Source organism: Cynocephalus volans, chromosome 10, assembly GCF_027409185.1.
Source record: "Cynocephalus volans isolate mCynVol1 chromosome 10, mCynVol1.pri, whole genome shotgun sequence".
In the NCBI taxonomy this organism is placed as follows: Eukaryota; Metazoa; Chordata; class Mammalia; order Dermoptera; family Cynocephalidae; genus Cynocephalus; species Cynocephalus volans.
In genome coordinates this window covers 89,368,875-89,379,348 of record NC_084469.1, presented here as the reverse complement: position 1 = coordinate 89,379,348, position 10,474 = coordinate 89,368,875, and the positions used below count along the sequence as shown (strand labels likewise).

At 42.7% G+C, this 10,474-nt stretch overlaps 1 pseudogene; it reads right to left on the bottom strand.

Moving 5' to 3' along the window:
* Positions 1 to 7,543: 7,543 nt before the first annotated feature.
* LOC134387473 (transmembrane and coiled-coil domains protein 1-like) lies at positions 7,544 to 9,753 on the bottom strand (annotated as a pseudogene).
* Between the last annotated feature and the right edge of the window lie 721 nt (positions 9,754 to 10,474).

Here is a 10,474-nt window from a genome sequence, read left to right as displayed (position 1 = left end):
GTGTAGAGTCATTCCACATTGCCCTACTCCTATTTTGGAAAGGGACATCCATACCAAGTTCCAGGCATCATACACTTTACTCCAAACCCACCTGAACCTCTTCTACTCTTATGCCACACAGACTCACTTCTCCCCTCTAGCCCCCTGCCCCTGATAGAGTTGACCCCAAGGTCTGGGACACCACTGCTCCTTCTACCGCTAAACACCTCCCCCTGCACACACTACAAATAGAAGTTAAAAACCTTCCCACGTTCCCTCACCAAGCCCAATGTCCAGTACGTGAAGAGGGACTCCAGACACTTAAGCCACTTGTTCAACAACCACTCCAGGCCTGTCTATTAAAAGAAGCCCATCTTCCCCAAGTCTGTCACCCCTTCTTGTTACAGAGTAATCGACACCAGCCCCAGCACCATCCGGCTCTCTCGGATGCCAGAGGGACAGGCTGCTGCAGGCGGTGACGGCGCGGCTGCCTCAGTCCTCGGCCCCCTCTGGCTGTGGCCCTTCTCGCCCTCTTCCTACTTGCAGCCGCTGCCCACCTTACTATGCCCTGTGTTGCTCGAACTGACGTGTCTTGTAAACCTGATCAGGGAGCCGGTTACTACTGCAGACACTCTTACTTCCCGCCGACCGATTCTGTGCTAAAAGCCCTGACGCCTCCTTCATGTCGCACCTCACCCTCAGCAGGCGGACTGTGGGTGACTGTAACTGAGTTCCACCTCCAGGGAGATTCCAATGACCTCGGTTTAGGTCAGCTACACGGGTTTACTTCTTACTACCTGCGTCCTGCTATGTGCCAAATATGCTCCATGACCCTTGGGCCTCTCCTCCTCCTCCTCCTCGTCGCCACAGGCATTTCCACTCCTCAGTCCAGCCGTCAAACCAGTAGCTCGATCCTTTTCATGAACCCGACCCGGCTCCTAACCCAGTCACTCTCTCCTGTGAACTAAGTGCTGGGTCTGTTCCTACCTGAACTCAAACTTCAGCTCACCCCACTGAGCTGCCACTTGGACAAGATCTAGCCTGAGCCGACGCCTGCAGTGTCCCCCTGTGCTCTGCCCTAGACCCGTCCTTTCTCTTTCTCTCCTGAACGCCTATTATCTCCTGCCCACCGACATTCCCTACCAGCCCCTAACTGGTGCCACCCTCTCCAGATCCTGCTCAGCTGGGACCTAGAAAGTAAACGAGTCTCATGACTGGCCGCTTTGCCTGTCTGCTTCCTCTGCGGCGCCTCGTCCCGCCTCGGCCTCCCCCTGACTGAGCCGGCACCTGCCCCTCGGGGCTCCAGCTCCCGCCGTGACCTCACTGCCGAGCAACCCGACTGTTCAGGTTCCCCTTCCTGCGACGGTTCTCTCTCCTGTGACCCGTCATAATCGCGCTGCTCCACTCCTCATTCCCTTACTGGCTACCCTAGGAATTCCCACAGCTCTAGGGACAGGAATAGCTGATGTTAACACTGCCACAACTGTCAAAAGCCCTCTCTGACACTCTGGCTGACATGGCCTCCACCCTTACCCCCATGCAAAATCAAATAAATTCACCGGCAGAAGCGATCCCACAGAATAGGAGGGCCTTAGACCTACTTACTGCTACAGAAGGCAGCACATGCACATGCCTTAAAGAAAGCTGTTGTTTCTACATTAACCAGTCTGACAAAGTAAAAAAAAAAAACCCAAAATATTCTTAAAAAGGCTACAAACCTAAAAAAACTCCACCGACTGAATGGTCTAAGGGCTCATGGCTATTACCCATTTTGCTCCCCATCCTAATTCCCTTTGTGATAATTTTCCTTCTGCTATCCATAGGACCTGTACTTCTACAACAATTCTCCTGGTTCCTCTGCACGGCCATCCAGACAATGACTCATGAGCAGGCACTAGCCAAAAACCTTAAAAAAATTTCAAATCAACTAGATAATCTCCAAGATCAGGTCGACTCCCTGGCAGTGACAGTCCTACGAAAGCGCAGAGCACTGGGCCTCCTCACAGCAGCCCAGGGAGGGACTCGTGCCCTCCTCCAGGAGGAATGCTGTTTCCGTATCAGCAAGTCCGGTTTGGTTCAGGACGGGATGGCGTGACTGAGGGATAGGGCTACATGCCTCCTGGACAGAACAAATATATCTCCCTCTGCTTCTTTGTTCACACAATGGATTCTTCCATTTCTTACCCTCTTACTTGCCCTTTTTGTTATTTTGGCTTTTGGCCCATGTTTACTAAAACTTCGTTCGAATTTTATCCAGGACCAGCTACAGGCATTCACCAACCACACGGTGCATGAGATGCTTCTACAACAGGACTATCAGCGCCTCAAAAGCCTACTGGGACCCCACAAACTTCCTCCTACCCCCACCCCGTGATCACGACGCCCTTGCATAGCAGGAAGAAGTTACAAGAAGAGAAGAATCATCACCCACCCCTGTTCCCTAAAAACAAATAAAATAAAAATAAAAAAGGGAAGAATGTTAGGTCCCTGGAACTGAAAACCTGACTTCTAGAAAGCCCCCACCCTTTGGTTTTGTTTCTCTAAGTTTCGTTCCTCTAAGTGTCTATCTCCCTCCGTCTCTGTTCCCACAAGCAGGCTGAGCAGGCTGTACCTAGAGTGTGACATTGTAACTGCTTCCCCGGCTAGCCCAAGCTTTCTGTCTGCCCCTGTCTCTGTTCCCATGCACAAGCTGTATCCGGAGTGGAACACTGTGACCGTCTTCCTAGGCCAGGCCAGATGCCAAGCTTAACCCTATAAAAGAAGACACCCAACTGCCTCTCGGGGCTGATGCCATTTTTCGGCTCAGCCTGGCAGGTCCGCTAGCCGCTTGCTAATAAAATCTTCTTTTCTTTATCAGGCTAGCATCTCCTTCCTCAGCGACCTTACACTTCCCTCTGCATTTATTTATTTATTCAGTCATAGAAAATGCACAGGTAGTCAAAGAAGAAAACAATCATCTGCATCCCTACCACTTAGGATCAGTCACTGCTAATATTTTTGCATGTTTGCTTATTTTTATTATTTTAAAAAAATTAATTACTTATTCATATTGTTATTTTTTACATTCTAAGATGTTGTTGCAGAGCAGTTGTGGGGGGGAGAGGGGAAGGGGGAAGGAAACAGGGTAGGAGGAGTAGAAAGGGGGGGTTGATCAAGGCCCGTGGCAACCCCCTCATTCCAGCTGCATATTTGCTTTAAATCTTTTTTTAAATCATCTTCACTTGACCTTCATTTCCGTGAACTTCCCTCTGATTGTCTTAATTTGTCTGACTTTCAAATATTTCTTCAGTGTAATTCCCATAAGCCTTTCCCTCCCCATGTGTCATTAATTTGATCATCAGCTGTGGTCTGTTCTGTTTCTTGTCATTTCTAATGTATTGATTAGTTCTGTAATGTTGTTTAGTCCTCAGTTTCCTAAGTCTGCAATCTTATTTTTCATGCCATTCTACTGCTTTTCATTCTGTTCTTGAGCTTTACTGAATTCATGTTCTTTTTGACTTGCAATGGTAAGAAGTAGTTGTGGGGACATATTCCATTGTCCCGAGTTAGTTTTCTCCAGGGTGATTTTTGTTTGCTAAATTCTAGGAGTGTGTTTGCCTATTGCATGCTCTTTCCTTTTGAACCATTCAGGCTTGGGCAGCTCCGTGTGTGTCCAGACAATTCTATTCACTCAGTCTCAGTGAGGTGACTTCTTGGTAGTTTTCTACAGTATCTGGGCAATTTGCTTTCCTAGGCTGCAACAATCAGGACTGGCTACATAATTTGTAGGGCCCAGTGCAAAATGAAAATAGATGAACACTTATTTTTAGAAAAGCAGGATAAAGTGCCATTAAAGGTACTAAAATATAACACTTTTTCCTTTCTTTCATGGTCTCTTTCTTAATTTGTCATGGTGTTTTTGTTTGATATTTAATATTATACTAAGAAAAATTAAAATTTTAAATTATTAGTGTTAGTTTTACTCTTCTTCATCTATATATTTTGTGATATTGGCTTTAGATATAAATATAAGAGCATTTAATGTGGAATTACAAAAATTATACAATTCATATTTCATGGCTTGTGCATGCATACCCATTTTATTTGTATCAGAACAGTGCAAAAGCTGCACAAAACTAACTCAACTGTTTTTATTTCACTTGTTGATATGTGTGTATTCAACCAACACTCTCACCCTTTAGGTTACTGATGAGTAAAAAAGGACTGAAAGGGAAAGGAATTTTGGGTTGCCCTATCTCTCCCTTCCTTCTATGTCATTATATTCAGCAGAAGTGATTGGTTAATGCAGGCTGTTTACACAAGTAAGTAAGGTTATGATAAGGTTTCTTTTTTTTTTTTTTTCTGTTTCTTAGAACACCGTTGTCTTCCTTTTGTGCTTGAAGCAAGTTCTGGTGTGAATAGCAAGCATGGCCTCTTGGGGTTATCAGTGTGCCCTCTTACTCAGTTACAGCAGGAATATGTACGTGTATGCGCTATGATTCTTGCTGAACTCTCAAACATCAAGGGGCATCACAAACTCTATATGCAAATGGGGAGCAAAAAATGGTGGGCAAGCATATGCATGTATCTTTTCCAATCACGTGCATATCCCATCATTTGCAATTGTCCCATCCAACTTCACCGTTCAAAGATTAAATTATTAATAATTTGAAGACGGTGGCAGCAGAGCATTAAACCAAATATGGGGCCCTTTCTGTGCTTGGGCTCTGTGAGATCATACAGGTTGCATGCCCTAGCTGATAGCATCCTGCCTTCTGTGTTCATGGCTCACCATCTTTTGAAGTTATTGTGGCATATTAGGTGTGTATATCATGTGTTATTAGGAGCCTATACCTGTTTGTTTTTTGATGGAGAATACGATTACTGGTTTTTAGGAGTTTTTGTTTATTTTGTTAGGTATTGAGAGAGGAATATTGGGTGATGTAGTTCCAGTCTACCAACCTAATGCCCTCTTCTTTTACTTCCCACTTCTCTTGGCTAACTCTTCATACAAGTCTCAGCTTAAATTGCACATTGTCATCTCAAAGGAAATTAAAAAATACATAGAAGTGAATGAAAATGAAAATATAAAACCAAATTAGTAAAATATAGCTAAATAAAAGCAGTGCTGAGAGTGAAATGTATAGCACTAAATGCTTACGTTGGAAAAGAGGAAAGGTTTCAAAGCAACAAGGTAAGTACCTATAGGCCTCAAGAAATTAGAAAAAGAGCAAAACAAACCCAAAGCAAGCATAATGAAGGATATGATAAAGAGCAAAAATCTGTGAAATTGAAAAACAGGAAAATGATTTGAAAAAAATCAATGAAACGAAAAGTTGGTTCTTAAAAAAATCAACAATAAAATTGATAAATCTCTAGCAAGACTGAGAGAGAAAAAGAGAGAAGACACATATTACCAATATCAGGAACGTAACAGGAGATATCACTACAGGTCATGCAACCATTAAAAAGATGATAAAGGAATACTGCAGGCAACTTTACACTCATAAATCCAACAATTTCAAAGAAATGGACCAATTCTTCAAAAACCAAAATTTATTAAAACTCAACCAAGATGAAATAGACAACATGAATAGTCGTGTAACCATTAAATAAATTGAATTCATAATTAAAAACCTCCCCAAAAAGAAATCCCCAGGCCCAGATGGTTTAATTGGAGAATTCTACCAAACTTTTAAAGAATAATTCACACCAGTTTTACACAATATCTTCCAGAAAATCGAAGAGGAAGAAATACTTTCCAACTCATGTTATGAGGCTAGTATTATTACCCTGGTGCCCAAACCAGACAAAGATGGTACAAAAACCAAACAGAAAAACTGCAGACCAATATTTCTCATTAACTTAGATATAAAAATCCTCAACAAAATACTAGCAAATTGAATTCAACAATGTATAAGAATTACATACCATGACCAAGTGGGAATTATTCCAGGTTTGGAAGCGTGGTTCAACATTTGAAAATCAATGCAAGCTACCATATCAGTAAGCAAAAGGAAAAAATTATATTCTCATATCAGCTGATGAAATAAAAAACATCTGACAAACTTGAACCCATTCGTGACAAAAACTCTCAGCAAACTAGGAATAGAGGAGAACTTCTTCCACTCAATAAAGAACATCTATGAAAACCTTACAGCTAACGTTATACTTAATGGTAAAAAACTGAATGCTTCATGGGTTTTGATCCCCACACTGGCCAGCTGCCAAAAAACCCCCAAACAAAAACCAGCAACAACAACAAAAAACTGAATGCTTTCTTACTAAGATAAAGAACAAGGCAAGGATGTCCACTCTCACCACTCCTTTTTTTTTTTTTTTTTAAATTTAAAAGCATCACTTCTTGTCCGTCCTATTGTCTTGATGGCTTATTTCCAATGTGGGACTGTTTGGAGAGCTCACTTCAGAGGTGCAATCTTTTCAGATGGCTGTGCCATCATCATCTCGTTTCCACTGTGTAGGGTTTTACCTTTGCAAATAAGCCTACCACAATGCACCCTGCTCCCCTTATCGGCTGATTAAGTGGTGGGTAGATTTTTTCCCACAATTAATTAGGCACCATACTGATTTCTTAAGAGTATATATGGATCACAAAACTTCCTGCCAACATTTGGCAAGATGTTACGTATGTGGTGTTTAGATAATTAAAGGCTAATGGCTTATAAAAAAATTAAAATAAAAACATCACTTCTTCACCGGCCAGCTGTCCCCCCCCCAAAATATCACTTTTTTATTTCAAAGAAAAAAAAACTCCTCCCAATGCTTTCCAAAAAACCCCTAATAATAGTAATAATAATGATAAATCCTATTAGAAACTATAAGGAGGCATTGAGAGTTTGAGTGTTACGTTCTTCAAGTATGGTGTTTGAGTTTTTAATTTTTAAGTTGGTAACTATACACATATTAAAAGAAATCTTAAAAGTGCAGCCAAGAGATTTTGCTTAATATTGAATATTTAGAGGACTATGCCAAAATACTGTAGTAAGACTGTTCAGTGATCCTGTGGGTCACAATGTTGTCATTTTTGTTCACTTTTGTATCTTAGCAAAGGTTAAGGGACCAGGTTCGAAAGTGATCATTCTTCCAGGGTTAGCGTAAGTAGCCCACCTGGATGAGAAAGCCAGGGAGATCCATATGTTCTTCCATGGACAAGGAAAATCCAACCCGAATCCAGGAATTCAGACATGGAATGTGGTAGGATTTCACAGTGAACTTGGTCTGGGATGGGGAGAGGTGGTAATCCCAGACAGGGCAGGGTGTTAGGTTTAACTGGTTTACCTTTAGTCAGGTTCTCATATCCTTTTAATGGGTTTTAGTGCAGTCCTTCAAGCCACAATTTTGAATGCCCTTCAGTGTGCTCCAGATTGTCTGTTCATGTTAAAGGACTGTTTAAGATTCGCCTCCCAAGGAAAATCATGCTACATAAAAATGACCCAAGGTTTTTGCCGCCAAAATTTCTTGGGTAAAACCTAAAAAATACTATTGCAATTGCATCTCTGGAAGAAAAAAACATTATCCCGAATGTAGACAGGTTCACCCAACTCTTTCGTTGTACTAAAAATCTTCAGAGGAGATAAGTTGCTGTATAACTCTCTGCTGCATGCAATTGCCAGGTGGTAGGGAGCACTGCCTTCTTGTGCCATTGGAGGGATGAAAAGAACTGTTCCACATACCTGAAGAGGGCATCCCAGTGCTTCCAGAGAAAGGCAGTGAAAACCACAAGGAATAAAGTGCTGAATGTCTGATGTGAGTCTTCATAAGGGGGACCATGCTGTTGGCTACCGTGTAGACAAAAACAAAAAGGACAGCCGTGATGGCCAGAAGGATGTTGATGAGTTTGCCCAGAAGTTTCTAGGCAGCGACATTCTCCAGCTCTTCCAGCTTCACCATCTGCTGCAGCTGCTGCTGCAGCTCCATCTTGGAGATGCAGGTCTCTCATGCCACCAGGGCCTCCTGGATGTCCTGGGCCTGTTCACAGGACTGATATGCAATTTTCTCCTCCATGTTGGCCAATTGCTGCTTCAAGTTCAAGATTTCATTCTGGTGGAGATCCATTAGGTCATTTAGCTGTTCTAATTGTTCACGTCTACATCGTTCCTCCTGTTAGGTCTGCATTATTAAGGAATAATCCCTTTGATAATGCTCCTTGAGGGTCTTAAAGGATTCCTCTAGTCTGTCCTGGGTTTTCTGGATCTCCTGGATCTCATGTGGAAGTGAATTAGATCCTGAACTCTGCGTGTACAGAGTGTTCGTTTTGGAGCTGGATGCTCCTACAGCAATATCCCTGGTGGTACCGTTGATGCCCGCTGAGCCTGAAGTGGCACTAGAACAATCTTCCTCAGTACCATATTTTGGGCTTGACTGAAATTTCAAATTCACCCCTAAAGTCTTCCCCCCTTAATCCACTTGCCCTTCCTCTATAGAGTTCTTCAGTTTGGGGATATTGTCTGCATTGCCAAATTCCTTCTGAATCAGTGAGGAAATCTCTCTGGGCTTTGAGTCCACAGCTCATGCTGCTGAATGGGTGGCCTGGAAGAAGCTGGAAAATACACCTGTGACACTGTCCACCACGCCTTCACTGAAGCCAGTCACCTTTGCTCCTGCATCCTTCGAACCCAGTGCATGTCTCTGAAGAAATCCTTTGGCTGCCTGGGGATCCCATCTTGCTCCACCTCTCAGACCTTCCTGTGGTAGTGCTCAGGCTTCTTTTGTAGCTGGAGGAAGATTGAGCAGATTTCTGGTTCTTTTTCTCAAGACTTGCTTGATTCAGGTGGCCTGCTCCTTATCTGTGTTGTTGACAAGCTTCAGGTACTCAGCAACACTGTTATCCAGGCTGTTGTGCAATCTTGATCTGCTGCAGGTGAGTAATGGCAGCCTTCATGCACTGAGGGTCTGGTGTTCATTGATGGAGTCTGTATGGATGCTGCTATCAGTGCTGGAGGACTTCTCTTTGGGGCTTCTGGCTTGCCCCGACTACTATGCAAGCTTGTCCCTCTCTTCCTCTCAGGTGGCACTCTGATCTGCTGCAGGACATGATTCAGAGCTGTGGGGTGGGTGGGGACACCGTCAATCTCAGCACATGCATTCTGGCTTTTCAGATCCATTTCAGGTTCTGGATCTGTTTGAATTTGATGCACTGATGATCTCCTGTGCTGGTGCTGGAAGAGATGCTTCAGGCCTTGGCCAATCACATTAATGTTCTCCAAGCATTGTGGGTTACTTTAGACAACTTTTGTTCTGATCCTGCCTGCTTTCTGGCCTATGAATCTTGGGATTTGCCTCAAGGATCAGGGTCCTTGTATAACTGTTCGCTATCTGAAGGCTCCATCAGTAGACTTAATTAATATGCTTATTTGCAAACTCAAAAAATTTTAGACACACAAAGACTGTCAAAATAGGTAGGAATGTACTTCAACAGTGACTACACATGCAGCCATGAGGCTTTATGCCTATCTTCATCACTCTTCCTCAAGCACTTCTAAGGTGTACAGGAATCCTTTTAGGAAAAGTTGAAGATACAGGTTCCAAGGTTATTGTACTGTCCAAAAAGATCATAAAAGCACCAAGTAATTGCCTCAAAATTCCAGCAATAGCTTTCCTTTCTTCGCATAGATGAGGATGAATAGTTGTAACCCAAAATGTTTCCCAAGAAGTTCTTTTGAAAAAAGACAAAGAAACAGAAGATCCACATAAAAAGAGATCCAGTTTGGGAGTATAGACACTGTATCTTCTAAATCTTTTGACCAAGAGCAGCTGTTTACCAAGTGTCAACATCTGAAGAAAGTGCTAACTATGGGTGTATCTTCTCCAGATAGTATACCTGCGGGGAGGGGAGGAACAAGCAACATCTTTGCCAATGCCATAACTTGAGCTTAAGCTGGCTTCTGCCTCTGCTGCTGCCAGGCCAGTCCATCCCCCCAACAACCTGCCTCCCAACCCTTCCCCCGCACTCCCTCAGCAGCTGCTCCTGCTGCTGCCTTAACCGTTCTCACCATTATTCTGCACAGTACTGGATGTTCTAGCCACTGCAATAAGGCAAGAAAAAGAAATAAAAGGTATACAGATTGGAAAGAAAGAAATAAAACTATCCTGATTTGCAGACTATGTGATTACCTATATAGATGATCTCAGGAAATCTACAATAAAGCCTTCTATATCTAATAAGTTCAGCAAGATGGCAGGATACAAGATTGATATACAAAGATCAATTGCATTTCTATATAATAGCAATGTTGGAACCACAATTAAAAGCACAATACTATTTACAGAAACTCAAAAAATGAAATGCGTAGATATAAACTTAACAAATCATGTACAGGGTCTGTATACTGAAAATTACAAAAGGTTGAATGAAATTAAAGAAGATATAAATAAATGGAGAGACACACTGTGTTCACGGACTGGGACATAGTAGAGCTGTCAATTCTCTCTAAATCAGTCTAGAAGTTTAACCAAACTCCTACAGAAATACCAGCAAGGATTTTTTTTGTAGACA